Genomic DNA, 21,543 nt, shown 5'->3' on the forward strand with positions numbered 1-21,543 from the left:
GGCACAGCCAGGGATCTCCCTCTTTTCCTACCTATCAGCTGTTCCTGTTCATTTTAAAAGCAGCTCATAGATCAAAACCATAAGAGGAGGGAAACATAAGGGTCAGACTGAGTCCAAACCAAAGGCCAGGCAGAACAGCTATGTCTTGCAGGTCCTGCAGAAAGATGTCAAGTCCCGCAGGGCCCTGGTCTCTTGGGGCAGAGCGTTCCTCCAAGTCGGGGCCAGTACTGAAAAGGCCCTGGCCCTAGTTGAAACCAATCTAACCACCTTGCGAACTGGGACATCCATAATGCTGTCATTTGTGGACCTTAAGGTCCTCTGCGGAGCACACCAGGAGGAGCGGTTCCATAGGTACGTGGGTCCTTTAAAGGTCAAAACCAGCACCTTAAACCTGACCCTGTACTCCACCGGGAGCCAGTGCAATTGGTAAAGCACTGGATGAATATGCTCCCATGGCAGGGACCCTGTAAGGAGCCTCGCTACCAAATTCTGCACCCGCTAGAGTTTCTGGGTCAGCTTCAAGGGCAGCCCTGCATAGAGCGAGTTACAATAATCCAGCCTGGAGGTGACCGTCGCGTGGATCACTGTGGCCAGATCAGGGCGAGAAAGGTAAGGGACCGACTGCTTAATACGGCGGAGATGGGAAAATGCCACCTTTGCTGTGGCTGCAATATGCGCCTCCATGGAAAGGGAGACGTCAAAGGTTACACCCAAGCTCTTGACAGAAGGCGCTGGCACTAACTGAGTCCCCGCAAGAGATGGGATTGCTCAAAACGCAAGCCTGCTAGACCTTCGCCTTGGTCTTGGATGTTCGCATGGCATTCTCCCAGACCCTTGGCAGAGTGAAAGCGCAGGGCAGAGTGGCAGAGGGGTTGTTGAGCGGAGCGTGGCAGCACACAGCCCCTGGAACAAAAGAAGCCTTAAAATGCCTGGCAAATCAAGGAAGTTTAAGCAGTTTCAGAAGCCTGTCTGCACAAAATGCAAAAACCTGGCTCACCAAGATAGTGATAGAACTTCCATGTTTGAGGGCAGTCTACCTCTAAAACTATGTGACATGAGACCTGAAGGTTTAGTGCTTTTGCTGGCCATTGTTGGAGAAAAAGGATACTGGACTAGATGAGCCTTTAGTCTGATCCTGAAAGGCTGCTCTCTCGTTTTCTTATGACACTGTTTCTACCATATATATATTTTAAGGAGCCATTTTTTAATTTAAAAAAACCCACATCTTTTATTTATTTTTATTTCCAGCTCATCCGGCTTGTCCTGCCCAGCAATCTAAATTTCCACCTGCCACTTCAGATTTACCGAAGTCATTTCCCTGCCAGCAAACTGATTTGATTTACTGCTGTTTTTCCTCCGACAGCACCTGGCTAAACAAGACTTGCCAAATAGAAGTCAGGGTGCTCCAGCAATGCTCGAACCACCAATTATGTAACAAATCCTTCTGTTTTGTTTTAAATTCATATCCTGCTATAACCAATAGGGGGGCTGGTCCATTTGAGTGAATGGGGTGGCATGGGTGGCGCTGTGGTCTAAACCACTGAGCCTCTTGGGCTTGCCAATCAGAAGTTGGTGGTTTGAATCCCTGTGACGGGGACGGGGTGAGCTCCCGTTGCTTGGTCCCTGCTCCTCCAACCTAGCAGTTCAAAAGCACACCAGTGCAAGTAGATAAATAGGTACCACTGTGGCAGGAAGGTAAACAGCATTTCCATGCACTCTGGTTTCCGTCACGGTGTTCTGTTGCGGTTTAGTCCTGCTGGCCACATGATCCAGAAAGCTGTCTGTGGCATAGCTGTCAATGTTTCCCTTTTTAAAATGGAAATTCCCTTATTCTGGATAGGATTCCTTGCAAGAAAAGGGAAAAGTTGACAGCTATGGTATGTGGACAAATGCCAGCTCCCTCGGCCTGAAAGCGAGATGAGTGCCGCAACCCCACAGTCACCTTTAACTGGACTTAACTGTCCAGCAGTCCTTTACCTCTTTACCTTTACCTTTTGCCCCAACATCCTCCCTCTGTCTTCAGCCAACTCCCTTCCTGCTTACCTTCCTTCTTAAAAACCGGTCCAGTCCTGTCTGCCATCTTCCTCCTCCTTATCCTCCGGGTTGCCCCTTGTCAAACACAGCTCCGCCTATCACTGGTTCTGATTCCACCAGGGCCAAATTAAGAACTCTAGAAGCCCTAAGCACTCAAAGGATTTTGGTACCCCCAGATATATCTAATATAATAAACAACAGTAAACCATAAAAAAAAATTGTTTTTCAAAATGAAGCAAAACCTACAGTGAGATGAAAAGTAATGTTGATTTCTGTATACTTCCATACCTTGCAATGTAGACATGCATAATGACAAATAGGTGGGGTTTCAAAAGGGTCAAAAAAACTGAGGCAACGGAAGAACGACAGACCCTCCAAGTGTCCCTATTTTCCAGGGACAGTCCCGGATTTACAGAAGCCGGTTTCTGATTTTTCACGCTCTTCCCTAGGATCTCCTTAATTTCATCAGAGAAATGTTGGAGGGCATGGAGTTATGCGACCCCTGACCCAAGGCAAAAACTGAAGGTAGCCCTGTATAAGCAGGTTTTTTATATAAAAAAAAGTTTGGTGTTTTATTATGCTTTTATATATGTTGGAAGCCGCCCAGAGGGGCTGGGGTAACCTGGTCAGGTGGGCAGCATATAAATAATAAAGTTGTTGTTGTTAAATAGGACATCACTATTTTCATCGGAGAAATATTGGAGGTTATGGAACCATTATATATTAAATGCATGCTGCTTGGCAAATCACCATGTAATCGTTTCCGGAGTTGGCCAAAGACATCTTGGCACCTGAGGTGAACCACAAAATGACCTTCTTATGATACAATAATATTTATTGTCATTGTCCCATACAGAACAACGAAACTGGGGGGGGGGGGGAATCTACATAAGACTTTTCAAAACCAACAAGCCTGCTATCCCAGCCTGGTTAGCCCCCTAAAAACTCTGATACCCCATTTTTAAAATACAATACACTCCCATTGAGACTACCTTACACTGCGTTTAAAACCAAAATTGCATTTGGATAAAAACTGTTTCTCAGGCGGCTAGTCCTAGTCTTTCTAACCCTGTACCTTCTTCCAGAAGGCAGAAGCTGAAAGAGATCATTTCCGGGGTGTGCACTGTCCTGCGCTATCTCTGCAGCTTTCTTATGGCACCTGGAAGTGTAGATTTGATCCAAGGTGGGAAGAGTGCACCCAATTATTCTCTCCGCAGTCTTTACAACCCTGGACAGCACTGTTTTTTCCCTGGCCGTGCAGCTCCCAAACCACACACTTCTTCTTTGGCGATCCCTCGTAGCTTGAACCCACGACCCTGAGATTAACAGTCTCAGGCTCTAGCAAATGCGCTATCCTGTCCCTGATCAGTTCTGGAAACCTTACAGGGTATTACTGCTGGTTAGTGGAAAGCTGGATTTTTGCCTTGCATAAATTGGCATGTCAGCCAGTCAGTAGAAACGGCATATGGTTCATTGGGGGGCGGGGGACGTGATGGAGCAACTGGAAATCAAGGCAGCTTTTGAGGTGGTGTGGGTGAGTCTTGGTTCATTTGCTGTCTCTTTTCTGGCCACTGTCCCCAGGGCTGTCCTCACCTGAGCAGAGAGAGGCCTCTAGTGTCTGAGCACAGATCTGCAGGTGGACCGAGAAATCCACTTCCACACCATGAAATCACTTTAAACCACTGTGATATCACTTTAAACAGCAATGGCTTCCCCCAAAGAATTCTGGGAGCTGTAGTTTGTTGAGTGTAGTTAGGAGACCCCCTTATTCTTCTCTCAGAGCTACAAATCAAAGAGTGATTTAACAATTATTCTGTCTTTGCAGGGAACTCTGAGAATTATAGCTCTGTAAGGAAGAAAAGTGGGTGGCGCTGTGGGTAAAAGCCTCAGCGCCTAGGGCTTGCCAATCGAAAGGTCGGCAGTTCGAATCCCCGCGGCGGGGTGCGCTCCCGCTGCTCTGTCCCAGCGCCTGCCAACCTAGCAGTTCGAAAGCACTCCCGGGTGCAAGTAGATAAATAGGGACCGCTTACCAGCGGGAAGGTAAACGGCGTTTCCGTGTGCTGTGCTGGCTCACCAGATGCAGCTTTGTCACGCTGGCCACGTGACCCGGAAGTGTCTGCGGACAGCGCTGGCTCCCAGCCTCTTAAGTGAGATGGGCGCACAACCCTAGAGTCTGTCAAGACTGGCCCGTACGGGCAGGGGTACCTTTACCTTTTTAAGGAAGAAAAGGGGGTCTCCTAATGGGGGGGGGGGTCTCCTAATACAGTTTCCCAGGATTCTCTGAGAGAAGCCATGACTTTTTGAAGTGATGACATACTCTTCTTCTTCTTCTTTGGCGATCCCTCGTAGCTGAGTAAGATTGTCTTCCATAAACACGGTTTTAACAATGAGTCCGTAAGTGACAGTGGAGGCCAATTCTGGATCCCCACCTCCTTCCACAGTGGGGACATAGGTTACCAGGTGGGAGTTGATCACGGTGTGGATTTGCCAAGCATGCCTTCCTCTTAGCACTTTTCTCCCTTGCGTCCTGAGTTCGAGTGTCTTCAAAGCCCATGACACCTTTGGGAAAGGCTGTTCTCCAACTGGAGCGCTCGCAGGCAAGTGTTTCCCAGTTGTTGGTGTTTATACTACATTTTTTCATATTTGCCTTGAGACAGTCTTTAAACCTCCAGCATTACGCTTTCCATTTTTAAGTTCGGAATGAGATACCTCATACCTCATGTTACGTTTGCTTCAGGTTGAGCATTTTCAGGATGCATCCCGCGGCGACCCGGAAGTACCAGAAAGGGTTACTTCCATGTTTCACTGCTCGCGCAGACGCGCAAAATGACATCACACACATGCGCAGAATCGGTGAATCATGACCCGCGCACACGCAGACACTGGTTGTGTTCCTTTCAGGTTGCGAACAGGCCTCCAGAACGGATCCTGTTCGCAACCAGAGGTACCACTGTACCGCTTTAAATGAATAGCACAATTGGACACTCTGTGACTGTCAGCTGACTCTAAGACATTTGATGTCATGCTATGTCAGCCTTGGGGAAACCTATTCAGCTTCTCAGGGGGCATGGGTCAGTGATGGGTGGGGCCGAATGAAAAAGTTGGGTGGGGCCACAGGTGCGATTCTTGCCTTTGTGCAGCCTGCAAAATCCCAGAGACCCAAATTCATAGGGTAGTATAGACCCACTGAAATCAGTGGACCCAGGTTAGCAATGTGGATTCATTTTAACGGGTCTGAGATACAGGCATTAGGCTTTTACACACAGGGAGACCCCTCTGCCTCCTTCCATCCAGGGAAGCAAGCAGGTATCATCACAATTCAACAACAGCTGCTTTCTACTGAATCAGACTATTTGTCCATCTAACCCAGTATTGTAGACACTGGCTGGCAGCAGCTCTCCAGAGTTTCAGAGAGGGAGCCTTTCTCAGCCCTGCCTGGAGATGCCAAGGATCAAACAGAGTTACTTGAGCACACAAAGAACTTGGAGATTTCCTAGAGGACCACATCTGCACCCAAAAGTTGGTGGTTCCCCAAGTCGTTTACTGTTCAGATCTCCTTTCAGGTAAGGATATCGATATGGATCAAAACAGCTCCCCACGTTTTATTTATTGACTGAGTACATAGGTATCCTGCTTTTCAGCCAAAAAGGATTTGTGGGCAATCAATTAAAACAAATCAGCCCCTGCCTGCAAGCTTACAATCTTTTTAAAAAAACAAAAACACAACCACAGCACACAAGGGGAAAGGCACAGGGAGGGAAGAGGAAAAAAGCAAACTCAAGCACCAATTTTTAAACAGTATTTTGTGGCTTTTCTTGGGGCAGGGCAATGAGGCCATCATGATGAGCTCCTGGGTGTTTTAAAGATTTGCCATGCTGCCACAGATTTGTCGGTTGGGAAGCAAGGAAGACATTCTTATCCAGGTTGTCAGTTGCTGCTTGCAGCGAATGACCAAGCTGGCGTCTAAACTTGACCGGGATGTTCTGTTTTTGGAGCACCTTCAGTGACTAGGCCAAGCGCAGGAGCCTTCACATCTCTGCAGAACGTTTAAAGAAAACTTTGAAATGCCTAAAGACGCCATGATGCCAAGACAAAGGTGACTAAAGAGCTGTGACTTAATGGCCTCTCCCACTTTAGGAACATGCAGAATTCACCGCCACAAGATTTGTTGATGGCCACTGTTATTAGAGCGGTGATTTAATTGCATTTATATTCAAGATGACGCCGTTGTGATCTCTCTCAATGGGCAACATCCAACTGCGTCCTAATTGGAGTGGGCTAGGACCTGGCAAGTAAAGGTAAAGGGACCCCTGACCATTAGGTCCAGTCGTGGCCAACTCTGGGGTTGCAGCGCTCATCTCGCTTTATTGGCCAAGGGAGCCGGCGTACAGCTTCCGGGTCATGTGGCCAGCAGGACTAAGCTGCTTCTGGCGAACCAGAGCAGCGCACGGAAATGCCATTTACCTTCCCGCTGAAGTGGTACCTATTTATCCACTTGCACTTTGTGCTTTTGAACTGCTAGGTTGGCAGGAGCTGGGACCGAGCAATGGGAGCTCACCCCGTCACGGGGATTCAAACCGCCGACCTTCTGATCGGCAAGTCCTAGGCTCTGTGGTTTAACCCACAGCGCCACCCACGTCCCTAGGACCTGGCAAGGTAAAGATAAAGGTAAAGGTACCCCTGCCTATACGGGCCAGTCTTGACAGACTCTGGGGTTGTGCGCCCATCTCACTCAAGAGGCCGGGGGCCAGCGCTGTCCGGAGACACTTCCGGGTCACGTGGCCAGCGTGACAAGCTGCATCTGGAGAGCCAGAGCTGCACATGGAAACGCCATTTACCTTCCCGCTAGTAAGCGGTCCCTATTTATCTACTTGCACCCGGAGGTGCTTTCGAACTGCTAGGTTGGCAGGCGCTGGGACAGAGCAGCGGGAGCGCACCCCGCAGCGGGGATTCGAACCGCCGACCTTTCGATAGGCAAGCCCTAGGCGCTGAGGCTTTTACCCACAGCGCCACCCGCGTCCTGGCAAACTAGGGTTCAAATCCCCCTGTTCAGCTATGTAGATCTCACTAACCTTCCTCGCAGGGTTGTTGTTGAGAAGATGACAACCAAATAGGAACCTGCTGGGTCAGGACAATGGCTTACCTAGTCCAGCATTCTCTTCTCGCAGTGGCCAACCAGAAGCTTGGGGGGGGAGCCCCAAAGCAGGACCAAAAGCGACACAAACACTCCCCATTTGTGATTTCCAGGAACTGGAATTCTGGGGTATCTTGCTTCTGGCAGGGGAAAGAGAACACAGCCAGCAGGTTTACATACGCTCCAACATTTCTCCTTACCAACAAAGGTCCGTATTGTTAAAGCTCTGGCTTTCCCAGTAGTGACGTATGGAAGTGAGAGCTGGACCATCAAGAAGGCTGATCGCCGAAGAATGGATGCTTTGGAATTCTGGTGCTGGAGGAGACTCTGGAGAGTCCCATGGACTGCAAGAAGATCAAACCTCTCCATTCTGAAGGAAATCATCCCTGAGTGCTCACTGGAAGGACAGATCCTGAAGCTGAGGCTCCAAGACTTTGGCCACCTCATGAGAAGACTCCCTGGAAAAGACCCCGATGTTGGGAAAGATGGAGGGCGCAAGGAGAAGGGAACGACAGAAGAGGAGATGGTGGGACAGTCTTCTCGAAGCTACCAACATGAGTTTGACCAAACTGCGGGAGGCAGTGGAAGACAGGAGTGCCTAGCGTGCTCTGGTCCAGGGGGTGACGAAGAGGCGGACACGACTAAACGACTAAACAAAAACAACAACATTTCTCCAGTGACGTTCTGGTCAACAACAACAATTTTATTATTTATACCTTGCCCATCTGACTGGGCTGCCCCAGCTTCCAACTTATTCAGAGACATGACAAAACATTAAGTGTTAAAAAATGTCCCTATACAGGGCTGCCTTCAGATGTATAGTTTCTTATCTAGGGGGTCACATAACTCCAAACAGGGACGCAGGTGGTGCTGTGGTCTAAACCACTGAGCCTCTTGGACCTGGCGATCAGAAGGTCAGAGGTTCGAATCCCTGCAATGGAGTGAGCTCCCATTTCTCTGTCCCAGCTCCTGCCAACCTAGCAGTTCGAAAGCACGCCAGTGCAAATAGGGATGTCCTAAGGAAAAGTGGGGTGTTCCGGGATCAAATCAGAAACCGAGACGGCTTCTGTAAATCTGGGGCTGTCCCTGGAAAATGGGGAAACTAGGAGAGTCTGGGTTGAGCAGCCACTGATAGCTTTATGCTCCATGCCAGCAGCAAGGAAACACTAATAAAAGGGAGATGGGGCGTTCCAGACATTTCTCCTTGAACTCTTCAGAGGAAAGGAGGGGATCCAAGCATAAGGAATAAAGCAATTAAAAATAAAGCATAGATGAGGACTCCAGCTCCCATCACCCTGGATAGTTGGCCATGTTGGTTGAAGCTGATGGGAGTTGGAGTCCAAAGATATCTGCAAGTTCCCCATCCCTAATGGAACTAATTAAAAAAAAACCCTATATATTTTTACAAAGACGTCTGGGTGTTTTTTATTCTGAGAGCTACGCAAAAGCCACCCCCCCTTCTCCCATTAGCAAATGTGGGAAAGAATGCAATAAAAAGTGAAAAAAGTGATTTTCTTTACAATCTCACATCATTCTTCTAATCACGTCTCTCAATATCCTTCGAATCCACCAGTCCATTTCTCTTCCTTTGAATTCAGTGGTTCTGAGCCATCAACTATCCTTCCCTGTCATATCCTGAACTGGCCACGGGGTGTCACTGCTTTAAAGCAAAACTGGGGATGAAATCACTCTTAAGAACCTAAGAAAAGCTGGCTGGATCAAGCTAATGGTCCATTTAGTCCAGCATCTTCTATGAAGTCCGTAAGCAGTGGCCAAAACTGCGGAAACTTTTCGGGGAAAGTGTATTTCTGAGGGCTGACGGCTCATAACACCACTTTCTTTTGGAGTAATACCATAACATTATAGGTAAAGGTAAAGGTACCCCTGCCCGTATGGGCCAGTCTTGCCAGACTCTAGGGTTGTGCGCTCATCTCACTCTATAGGCCAGGAGCCAGCGCTGTCTGCATACACTTCCGGGTCACGTGGCCAGCGTGACAAGCTGCATCTGGCGAGCCAGCGCAGCACACGGAACGCCGTTTAACTTCCCGCTGGTAAGCGGTCCCTATTTATCTACCTGCACCCGGGGGTGCTTTCGAACTGCTAGGTTGGCAGGCGCTGGGACCGAACGACGGGAGCGCACCCCGTCGCGGGGATTCGAACCGCTGACCTTTTGATCAGCAAGTCCTAGGCGCTGAGGCTTTTACCCACAGCGCCACCCGTGTCCCCTATATAATTAAGGTTAATTGGGTACAAATAGATAGATAGATGATAGATAGATAGATGATAGATAGATAGATAGATAGATAGATAGATAGATAGATGATAGATAGATAGATAGATAGATAGATAGATGATAGATAGATAGATAGATGATAGATAGATAGATAGATAGATAGATAGATAGATAGATAGATGATAGATAGATAGATAGATAGATAGATAGATAGATAGATAGATAGATAGATGATAGATAGATAGATAGATGATAGATAGATATTATTTTATTATGAACATGCTGATAAGTTTAGGTAATAGGTTAGTCCTAATAGGCAAGTCCTAGGCGCTGAGGCTTTTACCCACAGCGCCACCCGCGTCCCTACCATAACATTATACATCAATGGAAAGATAATTTAATGAAGAATGTAATGCAACAATGTTTGTTCAGTTATCTTTATCCTATCAAGAGTTAGCCAAATAACCAGAAAAAGAGAAGCACAACTTGCTTAGGTTGATAGGCAGTAGCTTTCCTTCATTTGAATGTAGCCAATGAGCATGAGTGTTTAGAGCATGGGTAGGCAAACTAAGACCCGGGGGCCAGATCCAGCCCAATAGCCTTCTCAATCCGGCCCGTGGACAGCCTGGGAATCAGTGTGTTTTTACATGAGTAGAATGTGTCCTTTTATTTAAAATGCATCTCTGAGTCATTTGTGGGGCCCGCCTGGTGTTTTTACATGAGGAGAATGTGTGCTTTTATTTGAAATGCATCTCTGGGTTATTTGTGGGGCATAGGAATTCGTTCATTATTTTTTTTCAAAATATAGTCCGGCCCCACACAAGGTCTGAGGGACAGTGCACTGCCACCAAACCTCAGAGATACACTTTCCCCAAAAGGTTCCCGCAATTTTGGCCACTGGTGTAAGTACAACAGCATCCTCCCCTCTTGCAGAGGCGCTGAGTTGTGCCCAACGGGAAGGGGGGGGGAGATGACATCACATATGTGACACACCCCTCCAACTGGGCCAAGCCGACTCAGCCCTCTACTTCCCACCCACCCAACCACTGCCAGCCACCTTGCCTTTGTGAAAGGGACACAGCAAAGCAAAGACGCTTCACCCTGCCTCATCCCTGGCAGATGCCATCTGTAATCGATAAAGTTGGGGCCTTATTTCATTCCAACGCTGCCCCGTCTCTTGTACAATTGCATGTGCTTCCACCCTGCCACTCACCCCACTGCTCCTGGGGTTTGCTGTCAGTCGGAGTCTCCTCCCAGCAACTCTCAGTGTCCTCAACAAACTGCAGTTTCCAGGATCCTTTAAATTAAATTATGCCTGGAGAAAGTGAATAGGGAAAAGTTCTTCTCCCTCTCTTTATTAGTTAGGGATGATGGGAGTTGTAGTCCCAAAACATCTGGAGGGCCGAGTTTGGGGAAGCCTGAACTAAACCATTCAGTATTCCATTATTACGCCCAACTCCCAAGAGACTGAGATCTACTCCCAGTATAATAAAACTGACTGTGATCTACCCATTGTCTTTGCCCAGAGTTGTTGAGCTTTTTGGGGGGAGATCCCCACGATCAACCTGGGGCACCCCTGCAATCGACCAGTAGATCGCAATCGACCCATTGGACATACCAGCAAATCCATCAAAACTTATTTACACTGTTAAATTTATCTTAATGCTGCCCATGTTTTCACATATATTCCCCCCAAATATTCAATAAACTACCCATGTACTATCTGGAACCAAAGGAGGCACCTTGGTTGCCAGATGTGAACTATATTGCCATTATTTTCAGCTCTCCTACCCCACTTATATAGTGCTTTAAATGTGTCTTCTTCTTCTTCCTTGCAATCACTCATAGCCCAGTAAGATTGACTTCCATAAACACGGTTTTAACAGTGAGTCCGTAAGTGACAGTGGAGGCCAATTCTGCATCCACACGCCCTTTCACAGTGGGGACATTGGTTTCCGGGTGGGAGTTGATCACGGTGTGGATTTGCCAAGCATGCCTTCCTCTTAGCATGTTTCTCCCTTGTGTCCTGAGTTCAAGCGTCTTCAAAGTCCATGACACCTTTGGTAAAGGCTGTTCTCCAACTGGAGTGCTCACAGGCCAGCGTTTCCCAGTTGTTGGTGTTTATATTATATATTTTTTTAGATTTGCCTTGAAACAGTCTTTAAACCTCTTTTGTTGACCACCAGCATTACGCTTTCCATTCTTGAGTTTGGAATAGAGTAGTTGCTTTGGAAGACGATCATCAGGCATCCACACAACATGACCAGTCCAACAAAGTTGACGTTGAAGAATCATTGCTTTGAAATTGGTGATCTTTGCTTCTTCAAGTACGCTGGTATTAGTTTGCCTGTCTTCCCAAGTGATGTGTAACAATTTTCGGAGGCACCGTTGATGGAATCTTTCGAGGAGCTGGAGATGGCGTTTGTAAGTGGTCCGTGTTTCACAAGCATACACTAAGGTTGGTAGTACAATAGCATTGTAAACAAGCATTTTGGTTTCCTTCCCCACTTACGTAGTGCTTTAAATGTGTACTACAGAGGAGACCAGAGTGGAATGCAGCTCCAAACAAACACAAGGGGCAATAAAAGACCGCGCCGGAAATCCACTCACCCCCGTGGATTTTCTTCCACTGCCGTTAAAGTCATAATTGCAGGCCCAGCGACAATGAGGGACCTCTGCTTGACGTGCCTCGCCCTTGCGCAACAGGTTTTTTGCCAAACGGGATTCGAGAGGACCGTGTCCCGCTAAAGGCTACAGAAGGTCAGAAATAGAACTTGCGTGTAAAATGGAAAAATAAAGATCTGTCACTCCTGGGCGGGTGCGAAGGCAGGTGGGTCGGCCAGCATCGGAAGCTGTGCAACAAAGCCAATACAGGTGAATGTCAGCTCCGCCGGGGACTTGCTGAGTGAAGGAGGTGCCTGTGGACTTTGCCAGGGTCTGAATCAGAGGCCTGATCAGAGAGAGGGAGCCTCCCGCTGCAAGGCGGTGATTAAGCGGCTCCTATATAATGATCTCTGGCTGCCAACCTGCTCACCAACGGAGCCCTAGAGTCTAACGTGCCGCTGCTTGTGTGAAGGACAGGTGAGTTCAGCAAATGCAAGGGATTGGAATGGTTGCAGGGAATGGGGAGCCGGTAGGAGCACCCCCTCTCTGAAAACTGAATTGATTCATTGATTGATTGACCCATTAGGAATCAGTCAGCCAGTGCTGAGCACCGCACCATGTCTTGCTGTATCTGAAGCTAGGCGTGCTTCTGTGTACTGTTCTAGAATAATAGATTATCCAACATTTGACCAATGAGGAATTTGTCAGCAAATGGCAGAAAACCATGGCTAAAAAAGCCACCTCTATTGGTCTGTCTCTCCCCCCCCCCAACTGTATTACCTGGGCTATGAAGGCGCCCAAAAGGTTTTAAAGCAAAGATTATGGGACAATGCACACAGTGACTTGCGATCTCGGTCACACGCAGTCTGTAGTCCACTGGCAGCAGGAGTTCAATATGGGTATGTCTTTGAGTTAACATCTTACATCAAAAACCTGACAGTACCTAACTATCGAAGGCTTTTCACCAAAGCCAGACTGAATGTCTTCCCCTCTGCAGTGCTGGAGGGCAGGTTGAGAGGAGTTCCCTACCAGGACAGACTTTGCTCGTGTGCTCAAGACATCGATTCCATAGATCATATTTTGTTACATTGTGCGAAGTATGAGCAGGCCAGGGCTGAACTGATACTACCCTTGCTGGTGCCTTTCCCGGGAAAGTCAGAGGCTCACTATGTCAGGTTCCTACTGGAAGACCGGACAAACGCTAGAACGTTGGCAGTGGCAAAGTTTTTATCAGTGGTTGCAAGAACAAATGAGCCCTATATTCCAAACAAAGTGCTTGATTAACCTGGAGGTAGGCTGTATGAACTCTGTATTGATTTGTAATGTTTTGTTGAGTCTCTGGACCATAATAAAGATAGTTGTAGTTGTAGTTATAATAGATTATAGAGATGGAAAAGATCTCCAGGGTTCATCTTTGAAATGCAGGAATCACGACTCAAGAATCCCTCATAGATGACCATCCAGCCTCTGCTGAGGTCAGTCCACCATCTTCCGAGGGAGTCGGTTCAACCTTCAAACAGCTCTTACCCTTGGAAGGTTCTTCCTAATGTTTAGTCAGAACCTCCTTTCTCGTAATTTGAATCCATTGTTCAGGTGTCCTCCCTTCTGGGACAGCATAAAACCAGCTTGCTCCATCTCCCTTGTGACAGCCTTTTAGCTATTTGAAGATTATTATAATTTCGACATTTTACTGCTCAATTAAAGTCAGCTCTAAGACCACGTTCATACATTTAAAATTGGCAATCATTATGATTATTGGTTCACACATTTAAAGCACTATGGTGCTGCTTTAAACCATCATGTCGTCCCCAAAAGAATTATGGGAACTGTAGTTTGTTAAGGGTGCTCAGAGGTGTTAGGAGATCACCCCTATTCCCCTCAGAGACCTGCTTAGAAAGCCCGGAGGAAAGTGTGGCTAAGCCCTAACTTTGACTTCCCTGAAGACTTCAGCGATCAGGATGTCCTTAAAGCACCCTAGACCCAAATTGTTATGGGCCTTGCAAACGAATGCAAGAAACCTGAACCTGGCCTGGTACCATATGGGCAGCCAGCGCAAGCTTTTGAGCAGCGCAGTTGTGAACACCTTGCTCTTTCATTTTAGGATCCCCCTTGAACTTGCCAAGAGATGTCTCAGCTCCTCGGGAACATCCACAGCATCATCGGTGCTTTCAACAAGTACGCAAAGGACGATGGGGAATGTGCGACGCTCAGCAAGGGCGAGCTGAAGAGCCTCATCCAGAAGGAGTTTGCCGAGGTGATCGTGGTGAGTGTCTACGTTGGTCTTCTTGGACAATGGGATGGGAGGATCGGGGGCAGAGGAAGAGAGACCAAGTATGGAAGACTTGCATGCTATGGGTGGATTTAAGATATTGGGGAGGTCAAGTGAATGGGCTTCAAGTTAAGGAGGACCAGGGAGTGAAGGAGGCCTTGTAGACCAGGAGATAGGGAACAATGCTGGCCAAGGCTAATGAAGCTTTGGAGAAGGGTCATGGCTCAGTGGCAGAGCCTCTGCTTTGCAAGCAAAAGGTCGCAGGTTCAGTCCCCCAATGGCATCTCTAGGTAGGGCTGGGAAGTATTCACTGTCGGTCAATGTTGTGGACAATGCTGCTGTCAGTCAATGTAGACAATGCTGAGTTAGATGAACCCAATGGCCTTTGTATAAGGCAGCTTCCTCTGTTCCTATTTAAGTAGAGGGCCGTGGCTCAGCAACAAAGCATCGGCTCCACATGCAGACAGTCCCCTGTTCAAATCCCTGGCACATCTAGGTAGGGTTTGGAGAGAGCCTTGTCTCTCTGGAGATCTGCTGCCAGTCAACACAGACAATACTGGGCTAAATGAAACAATGGACTGACTCAGTATGTTCCTATTTAAACCAGCCCTTTAGTCAGAACTTTGAGGACTGGGATTCTTAATTGGTTTTTGAGGGGGTGGGACATAACTGTGTGGAGGAGCACCTCCTTTGCACCTTCCGCTTTGCATGCACTCAGGTTCAATCCCTGGACCTCTCCAGGTTGGGCTAGGAATGTGCATTGTCTGGGCAATAGGGAGATTGATGGTCCAATGGAGCAGCTCAGTATGACAGAGTTATACTGCCTTCCTAAGTGAGTAACAAGCTTGGTGCATTTCCTTTCAGAACCCGCAGGACCCTGAGACAATCGAGACCATGCTGCAGCTGCTTGACAAAGACTGTGATGGCAAGGTGGACTTTGAGGAGTTCACCGTCCTGGTGTTCAAAGTGGCAAAGGCCTGCTATAAGAAGGAACACGAGTGTGGAGTGACAGCAGAAGGGCAGTCCAGGAGGGGAGGGAGCAGCGCAAGGAGACAGGAGACATCCGCGCTGAGCAAAGGCTCAACTCAACAACCTGCTCAAGAACCGGAGAAAGTTTCTGAACCGGAGTCTCAGTGCTCATCTCAAGAAGAGAAACAGGAGTCCCCAAAATCAGAGACACTCTCTGATAGACGGAGTAAAGAACCCCTAAAACAAGAACGGGGTTCCCGGTTTTCACAGAAGCCATCAGGGGTGTGTCCAACTCAGAGGGAGAGAGAGGAAGGCCAAAGAGGAGAGAAGGAGCCATCTTGCCAAGGTTTCCGGAGAGAAGTGCAGCATTGCTCCAAGCCCTCACAGCGGAAACCCCAAATCGTAGCTGAGGAGATAAGCAGACAAAGCTGCCAGGAACCTGACACACCAGATGAATGCCAGACTCAAGGAACTCAACAGAGCACAGTCCAAAAACCATCCCAGCCATGTCAGGTGGAGGAACAGGGCCACAGGGAGCCACAGGAGCAAGAGCAGGCAGCTCAGCAACCTACTCCCCATCGAAAGGAAGCTCCGAGACAGACCCAAGAGCAACTGAAGAGGGAACAGGATGTAGTGAAGCCCAATTCGCAAGAATCACAGAAAGCGGTTCGAAGACCAGCCCAAAGGGGGGTTGAGGAACCTCAAGCACCAGAACAGAAATCAACTTCCCAGCCCTGCAGAGATCGTCAGGAGGAACAGCCTTCACTGGGCTGTGGGAAAGAAAGAACGTCAACGTCTGAGCAACATTCAACCTGTTGTCAAGAGCAGGAACCTCAGAGAGGAGAGCGGTCAATGCAGCAACAGGAATGTAAGCCTCAGACACGGGGGAAAGGTGCCGTTCGTAGACTTGTAGAAGAGTATCAGGAAGCAAAGGATGATTCTTGCCAACAGCCAACAAAGGAAGTTCAAGAACCGGAACAGGCTCAGAGTTGCAAGCCAGATGGTGGGATTCTGACACGTGGAAAGCAATCAACTCACCAACAGGAATGTCAGTCTCAAGGTCATGAGCAGGCCTTGACTGGCCAAGAAGAGCATGAGTCTCAAACCCCAGAGGAGGCCACAACTGGCTGTCATGAACGTCAACCTTTGACCACAGTACGACATCAACCACATCAAGACGTTCAGGAGCCTCAGCGCTCTGGAAAGAGCCATTACCGCCGCCATGAATGTCAGACTCTGACACCAGAACAAGTTGTTTCTCCTCAAGAGGACACAAAGCCTCAGACATCAGAGAAGGAAGCCTGCGGTGAGCCAACAGAGAGTACCGAGCAGACCACAACTGGCTGTCATGAAGGTCAACGTTTGACAAGAAGACAACATGAACCTTATCCAGAAGAGAGTAAGCCTCAAAATACAAGGCAGAGTCAATATCGCAGTCATGAATGTTCACCTCTGACACCAGAGGAGGGCCCTTTCCCTCAGGAGAGGACAACATCTCAGAAACAGGAGAGAGAGGAAGCAGAGGGTTCAGAGAAGGCCACAACTGCCCGTTGTGAATGTCCATCTTTAAGAAGACGTCAGCCCTGTCCAGAGGAAAGTAAGCCTCAAAAGCCAGGGCAGAGTCAACATCGCAGTCATGCATGCCAGCCTTGGACACCAAAGCAGGTCCCCTCTGCTCAAGAGATGTCTCAGACACAGGAGAGAGAAGCCAGCTGTGAGCTACCAGAAGCTCCAGAGAAGGCCACATCTAGAGGTCGGCCATCAGAACAATGTCAACCCCATGTAGAAGAGCGGAAGCCAAAAAAACCAGGGCAGAGCCAACATCGCTGTCAAGAATCTCAGCCTCTGGTGCAAGAACAAGCTCTTTCTCCTAAGGAGGAGACAAAACCTCAGGTGTCAAAGAGAGAAGCAAGCTGTGAGTCAGTGGAGACTCCAGAGAAGGCCACATCTGGTGGTCGGACATGTCAGCCTTCACCATCAGAACGATGCCAATCCCGTTCAGAGGAGCAAAAGCCTCAAAGACCAAGGCAGAGCCAACATCACTGCCAAGCATCTCGGCCTCTGACTCAAGAACAAGCTCTTTCTCCTAAAGAGGAGACAAAACCTCAGGTGTCAAAGAGAGAAGCAAGCTGTGAATCTGTGGAGACTCCAAGGAAGGCTACATCTGGTGGTCACGCATGCCAGTCTTCAACATCAGAACAAAGCCAGACCTGCCCAGAGGCACAGAAGCCTCAAAAACCAAGGCAGAGCAAAGATCAGCATGAATGTCAGTCTTCAGAAACAGAGCGGGGAATTTCCCCTCAGGAGGAAACAAATCCTTGTGAACAAGAGCAAGAATCAAGCAGTCAGGAGACAGAGGCTCCAGAGAGGGCCACAACTGGCCATTGGAAAGGTCAGTCTTCATCAACAAGGCATCAGCCTTACCCAGAGGAGGGGAAACCTCAAAACTCTGGGCAGATCCAATATTGCCCTCATGAATGCCGGCCTCTGACACCAGAGCACGCCATTTTCCCTCAAGAGGAGACGACACCTCAGACGTCGGAGAGACAAGGGAGCTGTGAGCCGACACAGAGTCCAGCTTCCCAGGGGCCGGTCGATTCTTTGGCCAGGCAGCCCCTCCGACCTTGGCCTCAGCAACAGCGCAGAGCATTGCAGTTCCCTTCTCCATGGTCCCCAAAGCACTAAAGTCTCCCCAACGAAACCAAAACCCTTCTAGATAAAAAAAAAAGGCTGACATATAAAGGATTGTGACCCAGAGAGAAGAGGGTGGGTGGCTCACAGGAGCTGGAAAACACCTGGCTTTGGTTTGTTTCCCACTAACTCTGGCAGGTGTGTGTGCAAGCAATTGCCAAGAAGAATTGGCTGGTTGGCTGTATTTAGCTTGATGGGTCGCTAGTAGGGCAGGGACGGTGTCAGGCTTAATTGTGGGCATCTGGGAATGAGAATCATTGAGCCGCTTTGCTTTTTAGTTAATGTACCATTGCTGCTCCTTTGAAAGAGACATGTTCACCCTCACCCCGGCCAAGTAGCAAAATATTCATTCTCACCCACTTCCTGTCTAGTCCTCAGATGAGCTCAAGGGATAGGATGAGGGACCTGTGGCCCTCTAGATACTGTAAGACCCAGCTAGAATGTTTGGGATTATTGGGCCATGAATTTTCCATCCCTGTCTTAGGTTAATGCAAGAATTGGTCCCAAATCACTCTATTAAGGCTGATGTCCCACTCATACAATGACAGGACTGGGAGGAAGCCGCCTGGATCTGAGGGTTCAGGGCTGTCAGGATACAACATGGTACACTTTGGCTTCTTGTCTGCATAGATTAGTCTAAAGGAATGCTTTCTTGCTTCTTTGGTAGTCAATAAAAGAAATCGCAACCAGAACCTAGTGTCGTGTCTTTTGTCTTTGCAACTGAGATGGTTCCCCCCCCCCCCCACTTCAAAACAAACATACCGCCATATTGGGCTAGGACTGGCCATCATGACATCTCAGTTGTACTGCATGAGACCCTGGAGGCTGGAGGCGAGGCCATTGAGGCTCTCTCTGGGCCATGTTCCTTGTCAGCCCTGCGTGAATGCTTTCGATTGACTAGAATGTGCCCTCCGTGAATGCTTTCGATTGACTAGAATGTGACCTTGAAAGATCACAATGCCTCTTGATTATCTTCTTGGTGTATATGAACAGATGTGAGTGTGTGACCAGGCAGTGGTTTATTGTATAAAGTCACATCCATTGCTCCACTTGCTTTTGCTTCTGGCATGTGTCCCCAGAAGGTTTTAACACAAGGTAATGCAGCCCTGAAGCTGATAAAGGTTTATCACACATGCTTTTAATACCGAAATCCTAAGCAAACTTATCTCAGAGTAAGTCCTGTTGAACTACAGTGGGAATTGCATAAGAAGAGCCCTGCTGAGCAAGGTCAATGGCTCATATAGTCCAGCATCCTGTTCTCACAGTGACCAAGCCAATTCTTATGGGAAACCCACTAGCGGGACCTGAGCACAAGAGCACCGTCTCCCCTCCTGCAGTTTCCAGCAACTGGGATTCAGACGTATTGCTGCTCCAACCTGTGGGAATGTTCAGGGATGCAGGAGAGGATACATTGTTTGATTATAGCCTTTCCAACTTGTGTTAACAAGTTCACAATATAGCAGAGTAACATTCCCCTTTTTAAACTAGCAGTGGATGTGTTTGCTCAGGCTCGCTAAAACCACTATAATAACTGTTCTGGTATTTTCCCCTTATTCCCTCATAAAAGATAAGACATGACACAGTCTTCTGTAAAAGTATAAAAAGAGTTTACTCACTCACATTCTGTTTGCAATCAGATCCCAGAAGGCAGACTTATCTTAGAAAAGTAACATACACCTGGAAATTATCTCATAAGGAGACAGTCCCTTTGTCCTCTCTTGGCTGGAGGCCAAGGAAGTTTACCTGCTGGCTGGACAAACATTCCTCCCCATGTGCAAACATGTTCACTCTAGGAATGTTGTACTTGACTGCTCTTGTGTTTCACATCCCACAGAACCGTGGAGGCAGAGCAGAGCCATCAAGGCTAGTAACAATCAATAGCCTCCTCCTCCTCCTCCTCCTCCTCCATGGATCTGTCCAATTCTTTGCCCAAATAAATACATATTGACATATTTCTTCATTCATTCAGCAGTTCTTAGATATACTTACCCATCAAATCCTCTGAACAGGATATGCAAAATATAAAATATACATTAAAAGTGCTAATAATAATATAGACTCATAGAGTTGGAAGGGACCCCAAGGATCATCTAGTCCAACCCCCTGCAATGCAGGAATTCTGCCCACAGCCAACCCTGGGTGGACTCGAACCACCAACCTTCTGGCTAACAGCCACACACGCTGACCCTTATTATTATTATTATTATTATTATTATTATTATTATTATTCCTATATGATTGGGTTGCCCCACTCTTAGCAGCTCCCAATAGAATATTAAAAACACGATCAAACATCAGACATTAAAAACTTCCCTAAACAGGGCTGCCTTCAGATGTCTTCTGAAAGTCAGATACAGTGGTACCTCGGGTTAAGTACTTAATTCGTTCCGGAGGTCCGTTCTTAACCTGAAACTGTTCTTAACCTGAAGCACCACTTTAGCTAATGGGGCCTCCTGCTACTGCCGCACCGCTGGAGCACAAATTCTGTTCTCATCCTGAAGCAAAGTTCTTAATTTGAAGCACTATTTCTGGGTTAGCGGAGTCTGTAACCTGAAGCATATGTAACCCGAGGTACCACTGTAGTTGTTTATCCCCTTGACATCTGATGGGAGGGTGTCCCACAGGCCGGAATGCTTCTTCAACACCAACTTCGTTGGACTGGTCATGATGTGCGGATGCCTGATGATCATCTTCCAAAGCAACTCCTCTATTCCCAACTTAAAAACAGAAAGTGTAATGCTGGTGGTCAACAAAAGAGGTTTAAAGCCTCTCTGAAGGCAAATACTTAAAAAATGTAGTATAAACACCAACAATTGGGAAACACTGGCCTGTGGGCACTCCAATTGGAGAACAGCCTTTACCAAAGGTGTCATGGGCTTTGAAGTCACTCGAACTCAGAACGCAAGGGAGAAACGTGCTAAGAGGAAGGCACGCTTGGCAAAGCCACACGGGATCAACTCCCTCCTGGGAACCAATGTCCCCACTGTGGAAGGACGTGTGGATCCACAATTGACCTCCACAGTCACTTACGGACTCACTGTTAAAATCGTGTTTATGGAAGACAATATTACTCGGCTATGAGGGATTGCTAAAGAAGAAGAAGAAGAAGAAGAAGAAGAAGAAGAAGAAGAAGAAGAAGAAGAAGAAGAAGAAGAAGAAGACCCCTAAACATTTTTTAAGAAAAAAAAGCACTGGCTTCATGTAAGCCGCCTGTTTACAAAGGTGCCCAGTGAGAACAGAAAGCTAAAAATAAAAAATAAAAAGTGGTATTCCGTTTGCTTGTTGTAGTTGCCCTGTGGCAGCGGATACTATTTCTGGACATCAAAAATGATGACCATAGCGGGGTTGACAGATAGCATAAGCCCAGCAACCTGTTTGGAGGTGGAGAAGGTGTAGCCAACTGGGCTAGGCAAGATGGGATGGAAGTGAATCAGATTCGCCCAAGGAGGGCGTTGCCTTCCACTCCCGCAATTAAGAAAAGTAGAAGAAAGGACCAGTTCTGTGGTGTTCTCCAACCTGCTTCTCTGAGCTGTTGCACTTACAGACCTGTGTGAGTTGAAATCCCTTGTTTTGAGGAGCGGAGACAATGATTTATGTATGCGACGACCA

The sequence above is a fragment of the Podarcis muralis genome, chromosome 16, assembly GCF_964188315.1.
Source record: "Podarcis muralis chromosome 16, rPodMur119.hap1.1, whole genome shotgun sequence".
NCBI classification, from domain to species: domain Eukaryota; kingdom Metazoa; phylum Chordata; class Lepidosauria; order Squamata; family Lacertidae; genus Podarcis; species Podarcis muralis.